Source organism: Ammospiza nelsoni, chromosome 5 (genome assembly GCF_027579445.1).
Source record: "Ammospiza nelsoni isolate bAmmNel1 chromosome 5, bAmmNel1.pri, whole genome shotgun sequence".
Lineage (NCBI taxonomy): Eukaryota > Metazoa > Chordata > Aves > Passeriformes > Passerellidae > Ammospiza > Ammospiza nelsoni.
This window is the reverse complement of record NC_080637.1, coordinates 28,189,052-28,209,227: the sequence shown is the minus strand read 5'-3', so window position 1 is coordinate 28,209,227 and position 20,176 is coordinate 28,189,052. Positions and strand designations below refer to the sequence as shown.

The following is a 20,176-nucleotide window of genomic DNA, read 5'->3' as shown; positions in this document are numbered from 1 at the left end:
AAAGGAAGACCCAAAATAAAAGCTGCTCCTGCAATTAGGTTAGGTCAATGAAGAAGATCAAAGGCTCACAATCATACCATGATAATAAAATGGGCTGCTTCTTCTACCTGTTACTTTGCACACTGAATGTTTTTAAAGCTTCTGCATGCCTAACAATTACAACTGAAGTCATGTCAATAGTATAATTTTTAGAGTTCAGACTTCAGTATTGAAATGTACACCATTTATATTCGCATGACAAATGGTAAGATGGTATTTCAATTTGATGATTACACCAGGACCAGGATTAGGCATCCTGGATCATACTACTATTACTACTAATATTGTTTGTTTGTAAATCAAGAGGCAAAACATTAAGACTTAAAGAAATGCATAGTCTTGCTTTGTTCCTTGTACATGTTTTGATAGATTCATTTTCTCTTTGCCATGCTTTGCATACACAAACTTGATTATTTTTATTTTTAATTTTCCTTTACTTTACCAGCAAAGCTTTCAGCAATCATAACTTTGTGCACAAAAATTTTGAGTTTCTTTATGAAAGACACCTTTATGACTGTGGAGTCTGAAATTACTTTAAAATGGAGATGACATTCAAAAAGACAGTTTCACAGGGATACCAAGATATGCAAGGTGATTATTCACTGTCACCTGCGTATCCTTATCCCAAAAACTCAACCTAAGTACTTGGGCTGGGAGGTGAATTTTAAGGAGTATCTAATAAGTCTAAGATATTACAAAGCAAAAATTGTGAAGAGCAGGATCCTCTAAGGATTATAGAATTTATTTATTTACTTGAAAACTTCATCATAACCACTTCCACTGGTTTTAAGTTGTTACCGCTGGAATTTCATGGACAAACTTGAATTAAATCCCTTGCTGTTGCTGTTTCAGCAATCATTTATTCCTTTTGCTTTTTTTTCTCTCCTACAAACAACAGGAGGCTCTACACAAGAACACAGCCAGTTACTTCTTACCAGTCACCAACATATTATGGTAGGGAAATCAGGTTAAGTAATTTTTAACTAGACCTGAGTAATTATTCTTTGTTCCAAAATAATTGTAGCCTATATGTCCTGATCACAATTTTTAGACTTTTGTATCCTTTCTACATTTTCCTGAAGTTCATGGTATCAGCCAAAGCAGACTATCTGCCTGCTACAGAAAATCCCTTCTCACACACTCTGGGGATGCAGACTCATGCAGGTTCCATTTCTCTTAATCCTTTACAGGCAGAGCCTTTGTTCACACACGTAAGGCACATAAGCTGTTTATCACACAGAGAAGTTGCCAAGGAGTGTGAGATTTCCCTGAAGTGATTCCAGCACAGCTGACTGAGAAGAGTCCTCTTCAAATAACTCAAGGTTCATTCACCTTATTGTTTTATCAGTACATCCTGTTAAGTATTGTACATGAGCTTTCTTTATGTTTTCACGTTACTTTTTAATGAGGAAGCACCATAATGAGATTCACAGCATTAACTTTAATTACACTAAGATTTTCTCTAGTACTGTTCTCCATCCCTTTTCATAGTGGAACAAATGCTTTGCCCTTCCTCTTTGGGCTCAATGAGTGCCATTTACTACTGGATGCCTAAAGCCATGTAAATATAAAGAAACACAGTGTAAGTGTAGACAAATGTGCACTTCTCAACCTCAGGATGAGGAGATTTATCAGCAGCTAGAAAAGCAATTGCAGCTTCAGGAACAAAACAGATCTGCTGGTGCTGCAGTGCCTGTAGCTAACTGAAAGTTACTGAAACTAAAGACATCAAGTGCATAGCCAAAATGAATTTGCATCAACTACACATTAAAAAAAAAAAAAAACACAGAATCAAGGCTGTGAAAGAAAGAGCAGAGGATAAAAGGAAGAAGATGACAGCTATGAAGTTATAATCTTGATTCTGTTAAAAAAAAACAAACCAACCAAAAAGGAACACAAAACAAAAAGCACCATTCAAATAGAACCATTCAAACAGGCAAACAAAAAATCCCAACTAGACAGAATCAAGAGTCTGTCTGTTCTCAAGGAAAGGAAAAAAAAAAAAAAAAATCAATGAAATTGAGTCTTCTTTGGATGTAGAAATCTTTTGGGGAGGCTGCAGGGGTCCAAGATTTTTCTCTTTCTTGGTAAGGCACAGGTTGTTTGAACTTCTGCATGTGCTACATGTGCTATACCTGAGCCTGCATTACCCAAAGAGAATCTGGCTGGAATGGAGGCCACGTTCAGCTGCTGACGTTCCTCTGTCCACGCTCATCTATAATCACACATAGAAACACCCAAATTAGCAGTGCCTTAAACTTTACTTGAATGCTCTCTAGCTATCTACCTTTCTTTCTCTGCATCATTTTGATAAAATTTAGAAGCTGTCTGCTTTAATGGTGTCAATAACTTGACTGACATCTTGAAACTAAGTTTAGCCACCTGAAACTCCTTCGGGACTGTACACACACACAGCATGCCAAGCATACAAAGGAACTGGGCTCCCCAAAGCACTGGCACAGACAGCTGTAATTTGCTTTTAAACAGGAGCAAGAGGAGCGTGATGTGTGGCAGTGCTTTCTCCTTTACACTGAGCAGCACTGGCTGTGGCTCACCCAGTCTTCAGCACCAGGCTTCAGTGGCACAGCTTGTTTAGAGACAGGGAAGACAATCTCTCCCCTTGAAGATCATATCTGAGGAACATATTGAAGTAAAAAAAAAAAAAGGATTCTTTTCTACCCCTTTGTCCTTGCTATCCAAAGATCCTAAAACACAATGAATAGGGATTATCTTCAGAGACAAACCATGGGGGCTTGCATCTACTTAGCAAAAAAGTATATTTGATCTCCAATCTCTCTTCCAGAAAGCATTGCAGTCAATGCTGTTTGTTGAAAATAGGCACAAATCTGTAATAATTCTTCCAGTAAATTCCAAATACAAGATCTTCATTCAAAAAACCAGCACTCAGCAGTAAAGCAGTCTTAATAAAACAAAAAAAAAACTGACCTTCTGATTCTGTGCCAGTTTTGCTGTGTCCCAGCTCTTCCCAGTGCCCACTGCTGGCCTCAGAGGAGAGCCCTGGAGGCACCACTGCTGTGCACAGCTGGAACTGGAATGGCACAAAGTGGGGAAGGGAAGGGGGCATTAAAAACTGAGCAGCTCCACAGGATACCACGTGTGGACATGCACACCCACACTGGGAACTGCTGCTGTGGACTGGAAGCCCCCATTTTGATAAATTTGACCATTTTCAAAAGGGAAAAGTTGAACATAACTGCATTTCTGGGCTTTATCTTCCACAAACTTTCACTTTAAACCTGGTTTCTATTTCTGAGACTAAAACATGAACATCTGCCCCCAAAAAACACACTAAACTGCTTTCAGGTTTAACTTCTTAAACATGGCATGTTTTTCACTACAGCAGAGCCCTTTCATACTATACAATTAAGACTTCAAGGTCTCAATTTTAAAAAGATTTTTTTGTCAATCTGCTGATAGGCACATTAATTTTCATGACTACTGATCTAGAACAAATTCAACTATTGACCTGGATATTAAAAAAAACTCAAAAAGCTTGAAACCATTGCTCGCTGCAGTCCAGTTAGAAGCACATTTGATTTTAAATACATTTGAATAATTCAGCATTACTTATGGAAATAGAACATTTGATATTTTTCTTTGTAATTATACTTGTGATTTCAAAGTATTGTGTCTAGATGTGCCTTTCACATCTTCACAAAGACACTGTGTCATTAATATTCTGTGAGTTGTCAAATGCTTTAGTGTAGCAACTAACTGCTGAATTTGGGTTGCATGAATAGAATAAATATTTCATTTTTATAGTAGCCACTGTGAGAACATTAAGCAGGAGCCACATAAGCACAATAGCTTTTTCACCTCTGCAACAAAAAAAAAATGAACTATTTGTATTTCCTTTAAAGACAGTACAACTATATAGAAACAGGTAAACTAAGCAATAAAATCACACATTCAAAAGATGATTTCAGCAAGAAAATACACTATACAAATACTAGCAGTGGAGGAAGAAAGTAGCAGGTTGTATACAGTATCCAAAAAGACCAAAAAAGAAGGGTAGGATTCATGTAGAAATAAAGTAAATATTAAATATTATAATATGGAAATTTTATTAAAATAATTAACATCATATTCATTGCAGCCAAATTACCACAGCCAAACTCACAGCAGGTCTAGGTTTTGATTTGCATGCATTGCATGATTTTGTCTTCTCTGCAGTAAGGGATTAAATATTCACACACATATAGAAACTGGCTTTATCACTGCTTAAAAATCCCAAAGAAGCTGTGCCCTTTATAGGTTTTTCCTTACTTCACACATTTGTCAAATGACTTCCTACAGGATTAAAAAAAAAGAAAGCTAGAAATCTCTACAAGAACCTGAACTTTGCAGAAGCCTGCTTTGCAGTAATCAAACAACCTGATGAGCAGCAGATGTACCTCTCCTTTATTAGCAGCTTAGATAGCAAAGGTGTTTGGAATCATTTTTGCACATAGGAGGCTGCTGGGGTTGCCAACCATCCAGTTCAGTTATTTACCAACTGCCTTTGTAAGCAAACCTGGTTTGCAGCAGCCAGAACTGCTGCTCAGACAGAACTGGAGCAGTTGGGAAATGGCACAGCTGTAACTGCAGCAGCTGTGGCACCAGCAGGTACAGTTATGTTAGATTACCTCCTGAGGCCGTGTGGTGCCTCTGCAATAACACCATCTCCTCCTTTCATTAGGAGTGTATGACACAAGTCTAAAGGTATCAAATTATTTTACTTTTCAATTGTAGAAGGAGGAATACAATTTACATATAATTTCTGTATTTAAATATAATCCATTTAAAGCCCTTTTTTGCTTACCAAATTGTATGCCATATATAGAATTGCAAAATAGCTGCCTGTTTTACAAACTCAGTGGAAATCTCCATCTGTAGGACAGGTTTTACTTACACAAGAGCCTCAGCTCTGTTTTCCAAATTGCTCTACCCAGGAAACCAATGCACTTCCAGCAGGTGCTTGAGATAAATGTGCTGTGTTCTCCTCCAGAAACATAGATAGCACATGCACAAACAAACACAGCCTCATGCGTCAAAGGGTGATGAGTTTACAACATACACAGTAATCAAATGTGAACTCGGAAAGTAAGGACCTTGTCTTTGAGGGGCTTCTATGGCCATTGTTGCCATCTTATTGCAAAGTTCCCATACCTTCTTGGCAAATTCTCATGGGCATCTCCCCACAGCACTGACTCCTTCTTCACAGCACAGCCAACAAACTCCACCTCTCTCCCCACCCAGCTATCCCACTCTTTTGTAGCCCTCATTCTTATTGGACACAGCTGTGGCCTGTTAAGGGCAGGCCTGTTCCTAATCTTTGGGGATTGGTGCAGCTGCAGCTCCTCAGGGGTGAGACTGCCTTCTGCACTATCTTTATTTTCTTACATTCTATCCCTCCACAGGCCATGACTAAAACTGATGCTGTTTTATTCAGTGTACTAACATTTGTCAGTATTTTGACACACAAAGAAAAATTATGGTATAGAAGGGATCTGTGAATACCCTGGTCACATGGTCTCCTAATTCCCTTCTCTCTCAGTACCACCTCTCAGTATTAAGAAAACCCCTGGTTCCAATGAGTTACACTTCTTCCCTGCAATCTTCAAGTATTTCTCTAACTTCACTATTTACTGGAAAAACAAGTAAATAGATAAAATAAAAACTTTAATCTTATCTTATTGTTTTAGTTATGCTATTATGGTCTGTAGATAACAATTTCTATTATTAGTCTTCCCTGAAACCATGATGACAGAGACGTTACTTCATTTTTAAACTAGGCTCAGGATCTGTGATGGGTGAAATGCCAACTTATGATAAACCCAAGTCCTACTGAAATTCTGCAAAACATATTTGGAAATTACCTTAGCAAACACAGCCTATGAAAAATTATTATTTAACCCCAAAACACTGAAAGCATTTCTTTTTCATCTTAAGAGACTATTCAAGCCGGTCTCTTGACTTGGTAAATAAGCTTTTAGCAATTCTTTTCTACAAACATAGAAATAAAAATCTGTTTTCACTTTGCTAAGCTTTGGGGAGGTTTAGTTGAAAATATACTTAAACCTAAAATTAACCAGTTAACATATTAATTACTTTAGCTACTATTTCATTTTCCTTTAAAGAACAGCAAAGTTTATTAGATGTACATAAAACAAATAAATACCTAAAGGATGATTATGGAAAAACAAAGATTGGAGACGTGAAGACATATTAAGTAAACCAGGAAATAAAATAAAAAGCGTATTTTATTCTGCTGTTGCTGTAGAACTGTTTTCCAATTGCAAATCAGATTGTTTTTACTTTCTGCAGCTGCCACAGTGTCATTGTCTAGGATAATCCATCACATCAGCCAGTAGTGGTATATATGTACAGCTCTCCCTTATTAGAAAAGGAAAAATTCTTTGGCAAGGACCACAAAGAACAATTTTAAAAACATACTTTTACTCTACAAACACTACAAACAGCAAGAGAGTAAGTGTATACTATTGACAAAGCTAAATCCAAGATGGGAATTCAAACAGGTTAAAGGAAGAAAAAAAACCAAGCAAACAAAGAGTATAAGAAAAAAAATAGGCACTGCAAGTTCTTTAAAAGGATTTACAGGCATATATTGATTGAGGTTCACACTGAGCACTACCAACTGACTTCGAAGCACCAAGGTAGTTTTAAAATACACAGCAAGTTAAAGCTGTGGCATTATTAACATTTAATGTTGTTTTGACTTTAAACACTGACAAGATGTCTATTTTACCAAAATAAAAAATTCATTAAAGAACTCTTGTCAGATAGAGATTCAGGTTTAAAGCACAGAGTGCAAAACTTTCAGCTTCCTCAGCTCCTGAGGACATTTGAAGAACTGTGTCTTCATGCCAATTACAACACTATCAAGTCAATGATGGTATCTGCATTAAAAAATAAAACTGTAAGTCAAAATCAAAAACTATTTTGAAAAAAAATCTTGATAAAATAACAATGGCTTTTGATAATTTCAGAATGTCATTCTGGTTTTATGTTTAAACTGAACAAGAATGAAACCCACCTAAGCCTCATGCTAAGGGCAGTTCTGTTAAAAGAGCTCACTTTTCTGCCAGCCTTGCAAAGGCATGACATTCTCCATGTAACCTGATAAATGATGTTGAACTGGGATTAACTTAGGTGGCCAACAGCAGAGTAACAGGACCTGTCAGTAGAAGAAATGAGATAGTCCCTCATCCCTTCTGTGTTAATACAGAAGCTAATAAAATACAGATGGGCACAAATAAAGTGAAGTACATGAACCTTCACTTATTCTGAAAATGAAAGCTTAAAAAAAATCTTTTCAATATAGATTTAAATGTAAGACTGTTCTACAGAGAATTCTACAAGCTGCTTATCACTACTTAATATGGCACAGTCAAGTTGGCTGCTGTCTATCGAGAGCTGAAACGACTCAGGGCTACAGAGCAGATGATATGCACCAGTGTGACAATCACACAAGCTTCAGAAAACAAAGAACTTTGGTGATGACAAGATCACAGTAAGAGACACTAGTTCTGCACTGTGTTCTGTATGGGCCTCCCAGACTTACCTGGTTCTGCTTTTTGTCTCCTTCTCACCCTGCAGCTACCAGGACTCTGCACGCTCTCCCCAGCCCAATCCTCCTGACCCCAGTTACCAATCCAATTCAAATTGCAATGTTACAAGTGTCAGCAGTGGCCAGAATCTTCACAAATCACGCCCCCTTTTTCAGCAAACACTGTAATGTACCTGCATTAATGGTAGGTTTCACTTTCAGCTAAATGTATCTGACAGTCTAAATCAGCCTCCCATTCAAGTAAGCTCTGCTTCATTCCCTGTGGAATATGTCCTTACCCTTTTTATATATCAGAGGCAAGCGGAAAGTGCATTTATATTTAGGAAGCTAGTTCAGGCACCTGGGTATTGAAACACAGGAAACAGAACTACAGTGACAACTGATGACAACACAGTCTAGAATGATAGCAAGATGTTTTCATTTTGCATCCACTACATATAATGGTAACGCCTGTCAAAACTACAGGGTATCAAACTGATTTTCACCACCTGCTGAGAAGGTGAGCAATCCACAGAAACCACCTGACTCCTCTAATAAGCAGCAAAACTATGATAATGAAGAAAATAAACCCCATATCTCTTTCCCTACAATACCTAGGAATTGCTTTTGCCCCAGGAAGAGAGGCTAGGAACACTAAAAACACTGAACTTCACTAGAGATGATTTTGATCTTAGCTACAAGGCTGGAAAACCCAAAGTACTTTTGTGAGCTGGCAAATGATTAAGCCTCAGAGTTCTGTGCTCTCCCAAGGGGCAGCAGGAGCTGGGGTCTGTGTGCTGCAAACGCCCCTGCCTGGCAGCAGAAGAGCTGACAGGTCACCTGGCAGCATCACAAAGACAGCACTGTCACTTAGCCTGGAAACTGGGGCTTCAGCCACGCCACAAGCACCAACTCCAGGAGAAGAAAGCGAGAAAAAGATCCATAAGACTATCAGTAGGTATCTGAAAATAGACAACTCAAGCTGTCCATGCTAGAAGTAATTGGGAATTCAGTCCTAGGGAATGGGGGAGCTTCTGCAAAATGTTTCTCCAGAAAAGTTTGATATTTAATACTCTGGGAGTGGCCTGTTGATTCTTTCTACGTGTGCTTTCCCCCCATCCAACTCCATGTATATTTCATAAACCCTACATGGTATGATGAACTGTTATCTTTACACTGATCTCTATAACCATAACAACAATTAAATTTTCCAGCAACAATTTCAGCCCTACCCCTTATAGAAGCAGATGATTATTTACATCAATTTCAGCATGCCTTATCAGGTAATGATTATAATGCACATGTAGTATGAGACTAAAGTTCCCACCACATTTGCAAAATTATTCTAATGTTTCTATTGGATCCTTTATTGTACAGTTTTTTGATTTCTCTCAGCAAACCTTTCATAGCAGATCTTCAGAGAAATTTTTGGGAATAAAAATTATATCTATTCCTCATTATAAATAATGACATAGCTTAAAAGCAGAACTGGAACTTCAGATCTGTTTCAAGTGATCTAAACTCTGACCTCTGCACAAGTGATCTAAAAAGAAGAAAAATAAAAAAAAGGAAACTTCTTCACAAAACGCCATGAGCAGAAGAGATAACTTAGGCTTTTGCAGTGGAATACACAGCAACAGAAAGATGATCCCAAAATTTTGGAGTCAGCCTTTGAAGCTGTGCAATGGATACTGTTCACAAGCACATTTCAGCCTGGATGAACCTTTTGTGCATCTGTATCCCACCTCTTCTAATACTGCTGCACCTTGACCTCATCTCTGCTATCTAAGCTTCAGCTTTTTCTTCAGGTTTTTCCTGATATCTCCTCACTTCCCAGCTGTTACTCTTACCTACTGCACTCATCCTTTCTGTCCTCCAAATGCATGCATATAAATAAGCTTCCAGTTTTTTAGGTCAATCTGTTTCTCCCAATCCCCCACCTTCAGAGGCCTAATCTCTGCCATATTCATCATGACAACACATGAGTACAAAAAAGGTCTCTGGAGGAGCTTAAGCACTGATCTGCATGACCATCCACAGTGTTTGGTTCCCTCAGCTGGCTTTTCAAATTATCACCTCACTTGGGGGCTGTTGGCAGTGGACAGAATTTCTATTTCAGCCAGCAGTGCTCCAAGACCTTCCTAGGCAGCTCCTGGCCCTTGGAAGGTCTTGTGTTCCCCAGGACACACAATATACACAACCAAGGCCTTGCTATGAAAAAGAAGATCCTGGCAGTCTTGGTATTATATCAGACACTGAACTGAACCTTCCAAAACCATTTGATTAAAGGCACGGGATTACCACACATGACTTGAGGAGACAGCGCACAGTGTGGGAGTGCCCAGGCCATTAGAGGATGCAGCACTTACCAGTGTCAAGACAGACACCTTACCCCAGCTGCTTAACAGGGAAGCATCTGTTTCCTGCCGAGCAGTTCCAAGCCCCAGCTTCACCAGTTTCACAACTTCTCACAGAGTCTGAGCCTTACCCTTCACCCTCTTGCTGACTCTCCTTGCTCTTCCACATTACCAGCTACTCATTCCTCAAAACTGACAAGCAATATTATTAACCAAAGGGCAAACTTCCTTTTCCCCCTAAGCCACTGGTTCTTTTGCCGAGCCCCAAACTTGGCCAGCTTCAATAGCTTATTACTGTAAGTACCAAGCCTTGTCAGACACCTCCAGATATTATTTGGGATGCACTCAGTTTAGTTATAGTATTTGTTACAGTTTATGCTTTAGTACTGAAAACAGACAAGCTGAAATTTATCAAAGGTTCTTTAATTCAGCCAGTAATTAGTCATAGCAATTACAAAGTACCAATCCTGTAAGGAAGGGAAAGGTTTCTAAGTAAAAACTGTGGCTTTTTTTTATTTCAATAGTTTCTACTCTGTCCTCATCTTCAGAAGTGACTGAATTACTTTGGCTGAAATGTTTCAAACAAAACTAGCTTGCAGCAAACACTAATGTGAGACAGCTTAAAAACCAGATAACACTAACAATTCCTCCCTTAAGATAAAGGGTGAGACATGATCAACTGTTACAAGTTATATATATTTCATGCAATTTGGTAGCACTGTACCCATATGTATGAACTAAAATGACTCAAACCAGGAATGAATACATAACAAAAACTAATTTCCAGATTTGAACAGAGCTCTAATTTTAGCTCAGTATTGTGTAACAGTTTTCTCAGGTATAATTTCCTTCCATGTGTTTAAATTAGGAAGTTGTTCTCAACCACTTTTTAAAGCAACTGGAAGAAAAGCTGCATCCCGATCACGTGCAGCACACGGCTTAGATGTCTCAGGAGCATCTGGTCTGCTCAGAGCAACACTTGACTTTTGGCTCTGTGTTCTCACATTTTTAGAAGCCTACTCTGTATTCATGACTGCAAAAGCAGAAGCATCCTCCTATACACACACAGACACACATGCCATCCCTAAAAGAAGTGGGGGAGCAGCTGGGATCCTTAGAGCCTGAGCACAGAGCCAGCAGCCTGCACTGCGAGGCACACACCCTTGACAGGAACCCCGCTCCAAGGAGCTGCTAAAGGACAGCTCCTTCCCTGCCTGAAACATCAGTGCCAGTAGGAAGAGATTTCAATTCAAAAGCAGCACACTGGAAGTAAAATTAGCTCAAAGCACTGGATCGTGACTTGGCATCTAATCACTGCACCATCCTACACAATTCACCAAATGAAGAACTCCCAAGAGGCTGACCTTAACAAAAGCAAACCTCCACCGCATACCTACAATACAATATTTTTAAGCATAAGGAACACTGCAGTACACACTGATCAGCACAACCACACAAGTCAGACAGCTGTGCACATTCTGTCTGAGCTCATTTAACAATAAACAAAATCCATCAATTATTAGAAACAAAAGTATATGACTGCTTCAATTATGCAATAAACCTTCAAAAAGGCACTTGAATATTTGATGGTTTGGGCATGGTGGGCAGAAATTTTTATTTTAAATAATTGTTGCTAATTTCCCAACCACCACCACCGCCTCAAAAGGAAATTTCCAATGTGAGGGCTAACAACACACTCTAGAAATCAAGCATTTCCATCTACTTTTCTATTTTAAAACATTTAACCCCCTAATAGAAAACACTAAGTGAGTAAGTTTCCCAGTTTATCTGCTGACATAAAGATAATGACTTTAAAAATGTTAAATAAATAAAAACTGCAAAACATTTTTTAAATTACAGTTAAAAAACCCAACTGAGAAACAGTTCCACAGAATTTCCATAGAATATTCCACATTCCATACAAATGAGGAGAACAGAGAACAGTAGCTTGCTTTCCTTCAGGATGAGCACCTTCCGCTGTGTAACTAAATCTTGTCTTTAACATCATTTGAGCAAAAACTTCTTCATCAAGAATTATTGGTCTAACACCAAGATAGCCTTCAAGTTAAAAAAATTAATAGATATTGCCTGGTACATAATTTCTTGCATTTTTCATTTTTTTGGGTTATCATTTTCTGGTGACATCTGAATAACACTGGTACTTGCCAGTGTAAATTCATCCTATATAAAAGAAGAAAAAGCAAATTATTTTCTCCAGTAAAAACCCTGAAAGTACTTCGTGTAAAAAGGAAACTGACTATGCTTCTTCTTACACCATGACTAAATTCTTCTTTTCACTCTGCTTGAAAAATAGTTTATGGGTCCAGTGCTAGAAGGCAACATATCTTCATACTTCCTTGAGAGGTCATCTGGGGAAATAGTGCTAAGTTTGTCAAATAACATCTGACAGTTGACTAGCTATCACTCTATGCTAGAAATCTAATAAACTAAATTACAATCCTGCTGAAGGCAGAAATAATATAATTAAGGATACAGACAGCTAATGAGGAAAACAAGGCCTTCCAAAGCAAGACATGTTAAGCAGGGCATAGAGAGATTGAGTCAAATTTAACAGCTATTAAGTTAATTGAAAATGATGTCAGAAAAGCATAGAATTCTTAATATAGCACATTATCACAAATAATTATAACTGGGAATTATTATCTGAACTGGAGGTTATTGTCATCACTCTCCTTCCTACTAAAAAGTGCCAAAACCATCACTCAGATAGGATTTTCTTTCTTGCCTTGTGAAATGCTGTAATTTTTTTCCTCCATTACACATCTGAGGAGCACAGAAAGAAAAAAAAAATTTACTTAGGCTCCAACAGTGATGCAAGTCTATTGAAATCCTGCCAGTTAGAAACACCAACCTTTATGTTCAGGTTTCACTAAGAAAGACACTAAAGATGTTCCCAAGGCTGTATTTATGCCTTGCATCATCTGTCTGGCGATACACAAAAGTCTTTGCAAGGTCTTTATTGTTAGGCCAGGAAGTTAATGAGGCAGTACACTTACCAACAGCAGGGGAAGCACAGACAAACTCAACAACTGTCTCGGGCTGGTTTAACACATTAAATGAAATGCAAAATAATGACGATTACACACATTCCCAAACAAAAGTACAAAAAGTTTGTACTTTTAGAAAACATTTCTCTGCATTTTGCATTTGAACTTAGAAAAGCCTGACTTGAAGTCATCCTGTTTCAGTACTCCATGAATCACCCCACATGCACCCTTGCTCTTTAGAGCCCACTCACTGCCACACCACGCTGACTGTCGTCCTTAGGATTACAAAGGACACCCCAACAAAGGGGGGATCGCCCACTGGTTCCTATAAATCATCTTGAACCTCACTGATTATTTCAACAAAGGTGGTTCTGATACACAGGCATCTTTGGCTGTCTTCACAGAGAAGGGAAAGGACTGAAATGAATGACAATATTGCATCCTAGAATTGATTACAGAACAATGATGACAACTGAAAGAGGCCAAAAGCAGTGAAGTCATTTAGCTTTCCCTAACAAGCAGCATATGAAATGCAGCAGAGGAAAAAATCCAACACTTTTTAGACACTCATTATTAATTACTGAAGAAATAAGAATGCCTATCAAGCACACTAATCATGACTGAAAACTATGACATTATATGAAAGTATAACAAGGTACTTCTCTTGATTTACAAGAGATTAAGCAGGACGGAAACATGAAAAGAAGTCATAAGAATTCCTGTTGAGCCTGACACCCAAGTTCTGCTTTCCACATCTTTCCATACTTAAATAAACATGAAATGAAAATTCTACATTTCTGTATGGCAAAATAGCCCACCCTGAAACACCACACCTTCCTCTCATAGCATAAAAATTATTCCACTGTTCAACCTTCAACTGAAAATGAATACTTTAAAGCTTTAAAAAATATTTTAAAATACATATTTTGTCACTTTTCTCCATCCAAAAACCCTTTCCTTCTTAGAGTTTATAGTTTCTTAGACCTAATTGCATGAACAATAATGAAACAACAGAAATGAAAAAAGCCTGAAACAAACAAAATATTACACTGCAACTCCTCCTCTTAAAGCTAAGTAGAATGGAAAGGTCTAGACAAACTTAGTCTTTGGTGTGAACTGCAAAAACCAACTGGGATTTTTCTCTCTCCCTGTTTTGTTTAGGCAACCAAGTGTTTAACCACTTCTATGTGAAATTTAAAACTCCAATTCTAAGAAGACCAGAGAAAAAACCTCTGCCCTAGATTTCAGGTAAATACTTCACAGGAGGGGAAGGATCTTCCTACTTCATACGCCCAGTGAAGTAGCACTTATTATTACTTTATTTGAGTTGGTGCTGGACAATGGGATAGCAGGGATCATCTGGGATCCAAACCTGTTGGAAACCACAATTATCTTATGCATGTTAAGACCATTGCATTCCTGGTTCTACACCCACTCCTCCCTGACAGAACATAACCCACCCTGTTCCTGTTCCCAGGGCACTGATCTCAGCCACATGAGCCAGTATGAGAGAAGTGTCACCTCCTCTGCTGTAGGTGGGTCACTGCATGCTCCAGCACACAGTCACTAGGGCAGAAGGAGGCAGATATTCCTCCTTGGGGCACTCAGCAGGACCAGAAAGTGTCATTTATTGCTGCCTAGGACATTGGGCAGGGCTAAGATATTTCTCTTGAAGGAGAGACCACACAGTTTAGCCCCTGAATCATTTCTAGCAAACCACTATCAACAGGAAACACAAGAAACAGTGCAGGTTTCACAACTGGAAAATCTCACTATTCACATCCTCTCCTCCTGCACTAGAGAAACTTCCCTCTCTCACAAGTGAAGATGCACTTTTAACACACTTTTTCTCTTTTCTTATCTCTCATTTTTATCCTCCACCCCCACTCATTACAAGCTATCCATACTTACTTTCCTGCTTGACATGAAAACTGAGACAGGCTCAGACTGTCTCAAACAAAGCTTTATCTCTGCCCCTGGGTCTCCACTGGCACCGTGGCACAGCACAGCTACACCTGACACAGCTCAGGTGCTCCAAACCTGCATCTCCAGGGCAGTGTGGGACCCAGCACTGACTCCCACAGGGGTGACAGGGATGAGCTGGCCTCTGTGCTGCGGGTCACAGTACCAGAGGCAGCGTGGTACAGGTGGCTCAGCAACACCACAGCCATGTAAAGCAGCTCTGTATGAAAATCTGCATATAATCAGCTTCAGATACCCTGTGAGGAACAGCACACTCAGGCTCTCCACGCTGCCTTGGGCTGGTAAACCCTGCCAAGCCTGGGAGGGAAGGCTGTGAGCAGTCAGACTAGGTCTCCCAACCTCATGCTGGGATCTCAGGCTGCTTACTGGAGAGAGTTTAGACGCACCCAGCACCCTGAACTCCAAGAGAGTTTGTCACCTTCCCATTTAATGCATGAATGCATATGGCTGGCTTAGATCTAATACTGAACCTAACCCAAACTCCAGGCACCTGCTGAGGATGGCAGAGAAAAAAAGCCTTATTTGGAGACAGCAGGAGACAGCCCCAGTCCAGGCAGGGCCAGTGCCAAGCACTGAGTGGGAACTTGTTGTGCCTCCCTGACCGAGCTTACCCAGCCTTCCACCTCAGGTGGGTACTTCAGCCTCTCCACTGTCCAGACTAACACCCTTCCACCCCTGGAGCAGCTATTATGATCTTACAAACAAAAAACGCCAAGGTATGCAGAATTTTCAGAGAGTAGTAACCTTTGGTCGTTATGTGATGTTAAGATTTAACCATACAATAACAAACATGGTTTGTTTTCCACTGTGATTGACAGAGAGCCGGTTTTCCTGGTATAATACTAGGAGCAGTAAAACTACTTCCCAGTGATTAGCACTTTCCTAGAGAAACACCTTCATGTTTTTCCAAGATTAATGATTAATTAAACAAACAACAAAAAGAAGGAAAAAAAAAAAAAAACCCACCCAAAAGCAACCAACCAAAAAAAAGCTGAAAAATAACTATTTAGGTTTATTCTGAAACACAGTATTAAATATCAAAATTGAGTATCACTAAAATGAAGCCTTATTTAATAAGCCACAAATGCTTATGGGAGCATCTTCATGAGTCACTGAACTGCTTTCCTTCTCTGAAATCACCAGCACTGAGGAAGAGTAGATTTCTGTATTAAAGGTCAAGCCAGAACAAAACTGGTAAGAGTATACACCAATAACCAAATGTTTTAATCAGAAAACAAATAAATGTTTTGGTGAAGTTAATTGTAAGTAAATTGTCACAGTGTGTAGATAACACTATGGCCTTTAACACATGCACCTCCATAAATCTATGAGCAAGTTTTCTCAGAGTTCCACAATGTAGTGGATCACAGGCAGGTATAGATCACAGTATGATTGTCAGGTCTCTTTATTCCAGCCAAACTGAACAAGCATTAAGACAGGTAAAAGACTAAATATTAATAGAAGTGTCTTTACATGCAAACACCTAAAAATGTACATAAAAATCTTGGTGCTGGTAAGTGCATATGGAAAGAGCAACTGACAAATATGAGGGAATTTGTGAGAATGACTAAAATCAGTTTAAAATAAGTATCATCTTCCCCTTCTGTGAACTCCAAGCTTTCCTGAAAATGAATATTCCAGTCGATGGAAATCCATGAAAACAGGTAGGTATCTCACCAGGAAAGAAATGGAGCCTCACAGTGTTAACCACTAGATCTACACAAGGGTCGTGTTTAATGTTCACCCACTGGAGTCTGGGTTGGTCTTTGCCCACTTCAGACTCACACGAGCTCTGCTGCCCTGGCACAGGCCAAGTCTCTCCTCCCAGATGGTGAATTAGAGCTCTGTCTGACAAAGCAGGTCTTGTCTGACCTGAATTTGTGATGTAACACATGACGTAGGTGAGAACCCACAACGTGTGAGAAAGAAATAAAGGGGAAAGGCCACAGGCCTGTTTTTCTGGGGTAGAACCAAAACAAAGTGCCATTTCCTCATGCGTGAACTTCTGCATCTCCAGGCAGGACAGTCTGAGTTCCCCTTTATTCACAGACGCTTCCTAGAACATAACCCATATGAACATGGGAGTTTCACACTCATCTTATGCATTTATGCTTTTTCAGAAGCCAAGGGGTAGAATAATTGAACTCCTTTCAATGAACACACCAGCCCATTTCAGTCAATCAACCCAAAAAATTTACTATCATTACAGGGTGTAAGACTGACCTCACAGATAAACTGAAGATTCAACATTATTTCTAACTGTATCCAAGACATCTCAATTCAAAAGATGAACATTACACACAGTGTGACTTTAAAAAAAGTAAAAAATTCTGGCTCTAACAGACACAAATCAGCTACAAAAATTAAGATTTTTATGTCTACTAAAATATTTGATTTTTTAATCCCTGTTTTTTTAGAAATCAAGATTCAGTTAGAACAGATAATTGCTCTCAAATTCAAATAAAAATTATAATAATCAAACAACACCTAGGGGTAATATGAATTTTATAGTTCATCTCCTAATCAAGCTTGTCTTATAATATTTTTTGTATATAATTTAACTTGTATTTTAATGAAATTTGCAGCCCAGCCCAGTAAGAATGAAATAGGTTACTGTGCTGGGATGAACTGCCTCAGGGACTCTGGGGAAAAAAGAGCTGGGACAGACTCCTCTTCAGCAGTGCCTCGTGCTGCCTTCATCTGTCAGCTTGATTTTGCACCAGCATGTCTGTGATCACAGAGACAGGACTACAGCAGCCTGTGATTTATTTAATGAATCCAGCCCAGGAAAAGAGTATGGGAGGACTTACTGTTGTGTTTTAATTGCATATTTCTTTGATAAGAAAAAGGCTGAGGGAAAACCTCTTCCACATGAGGCTCCTGCCCTAGAGACAATGTGGGCTCTTTATATTCCCTTTCAAAGTATATAAACATGAGCCTGGGAGCAACAGTGCAACAGGGAGTGAGAGATGCCACAGGGGCAACACCAGCCACTTCAGATTACCCTGACTTCAGGATCCTTGGGGCAACAAGGGATGCACACAGCAAGCTCACTGCCCTGGACTTCAGGAGAGCAGATTTTGGTCACTTCTTTGGGATCTGCTCAGTAGGGTACCATGGGATAAAGCCCTGGAGGGAAGGGGGCCTAAGAAGGCTGGTTAATATTCAAAGATCTCTTCCTCCCAGCTCAGCAATAATATATCCCAAAAAAGAGGGTAAAACCACCAGGAGGTCTGCATGGATGAAAAAGGAGCTCCTGGACACACTCAAACAGGAAATCTACAGATGGTGGAACCAGGGACAGGGAGCCTCTGAGGAATGCAGAGCGATTGTGCAAGCAACTGGGGACCATGTTAGGAAAACTGAAGCCCAGATAGAACTACATCTCTCCAGGGCAACAAAAAAGCTTCAACAGGTACATCCACAATAAAAAGAAAATTAGGGAAATGTGGGCTCTCTCTAGAAGGAAACCTGGTTACCTGGGATATGGAGAAGGCTGAGGTACTCAGTGAGCTCAGGCAACTGCTCCAAGCACATCACCCACATCAAAGGCAGGAACTGGGAGAGTGAAAGAGATCGGGAGAAGATCAGGTTTGAGTCCATCCAAGGCACCTGAAGGTGCACAAGGCCACGGGACCTGATGAGATCAATGTACACGCCCTTAGGGAACCAGCAGATGGAATTGCTAAGCTGTCCATCACATTTGAGAAGTCATGGCAGTCCCATGAGGTTCCCACTGACTGGAAAAGGGGAAACATAACACCCATTTTTAAAAAGGGAAAAAAGGAAGACCCACAGAAATACAGGCCAATCTCACAGCTGTGTCTGGCAGGATCATGGGGCAAATACTCTTGGAAACTATGCTTAGGCACATGGAAAATAAGAGGGTGATTGGTGATGGCAAGCATGGCTTCACTAGGAGCAAATTTTGCCGGAGAAATTTGATGGCCTTCTATTATGTTACAATGTAAAGTTATTTTCTTGTTCTCCGTTTGAATTTTGCCATAAAGACAACACTGTCCTCTCCATGTGGTTTTCCTGCCATTTTTCCCCTAGTTTTCTAGTCTGCCATCTGTTTCTTCTCTCAATATAGCTAAAAACATTTTTAGTTCTCTGCTTCTTCCATACAGCTCTTTTAAAGAAATCTCTTGCTATCTTGCCACTGCCAGTCACTTATCATCCCCTGAGAACTCTGAGGTTTCATTTTCTTGTTGCCTCCAACTGGCTGTCCTTTCTTAGTGTCCTGCCCAATGAAACCCTTACACTGACACTGACTAGTGAAAGGAGGGGAGAAATAGACAACAAAGAAGGCATTTGCAATTTATTGGAAACTTGAATCATAAGGAAAAAATACACAAGCAAAAGAGTATATTATAGCCAAGAATTGCTGCTAGTCCAACTCAGCACACAACAACCAACGCACTGCAAAACCAGAAAAGCCACTACACATGCAACTATTTAAAAAGAAGTCTGAATCAGTCAGCTTTCTTAACATGACTACACAGAAAGGCAATGTTGTCAGGCTGCCCCAAAGTTACAGCTATTCTGATCCAAGAAAAAGCTGGAAATGCACTCAGAAGTCAAGCGTGCTCATTGAGAGCACTGAGTCATACCACCCTCTCACTGGCAAGAAGCTCTGCTGCCACTTTCCCCACCTCTACAGGCTGGTTTTGGGACCTGGCTCCCACACCCAGAACAATACCCCATCGTGCCACAGACAGCTTGCCATTTTGCAAATTTGGTACATTTTAGTTCTGCTTTTATGATGCAAAGGTAAGTAACATTAGATAATGGATTGAACTCAGAATGACCTCATCTTCAATTGTCACCATACATTGACTCAGCAACTGAAGAGGGACAAGTGTTTGTATGAAAAATCATGCAAAATTGTGACTATCATTAAATGATTATATCTCTGGGAGCGAGAAGTCACGTGTTTTTGATTTCTGCATTTATACCATAAGCAATTAAAACAATAATTGTAATTCAGTCTGAGTATCCATATCCATTTTATAAAAAGCAGAAATTCAAAAGCAGAATTGATGTTTTGCTGTTGAAGATGGGAACATCCATTATCAGGCTTTCATTTATTTTATTTAAAAATAATTTAAAATCCTAACACATAGTAGAGTACTACACCTTGAAAAAAAGGACATTGATTTGTAATCAGCTATGAACTTCTTCCCAACTATTTCCAACGAGCTACTGCATAAAACAGA

The 20,176-nt window shown here is 39.5% G+C and overlaps 1 protein-coding gene across 17 annotated transcripts in view; it reads right to left on the bottom strand.

Annotated features, from left to right (window-relative positions):
- NRCAM (neuronal cell adhesion molecule) overlaps positions 1 to 20,176 on the bottom strand; it is a 145,238-nt gene that overhangs the window by 106,800 nt on the left and 18,262 nt on the right. Inside the window, exons 1-3 of one of the 17 annotated variants that reach the window (XM_059473275.1) lie at positions 5,209 to 5,273; positions 2,986 to 3,088; positions 2,175 to 2,254 (exon numbers count right to left, since the gene is read on the bottom strand). The exons of the other annotated variants lie outside the window; for them this stretch is intronic. The gene's annotated coding sequence lies outside the window, so the exon portion shown is untranslated. Of the gene's footprint in view, positions 1 to 2,174; positions 2,255 to 2,985; positions 3,089 to 5,208; positions 5,274 to 20,176 lie in introns of those variants that run through there. 17 annotated transcript variants of the gene reach the window in all.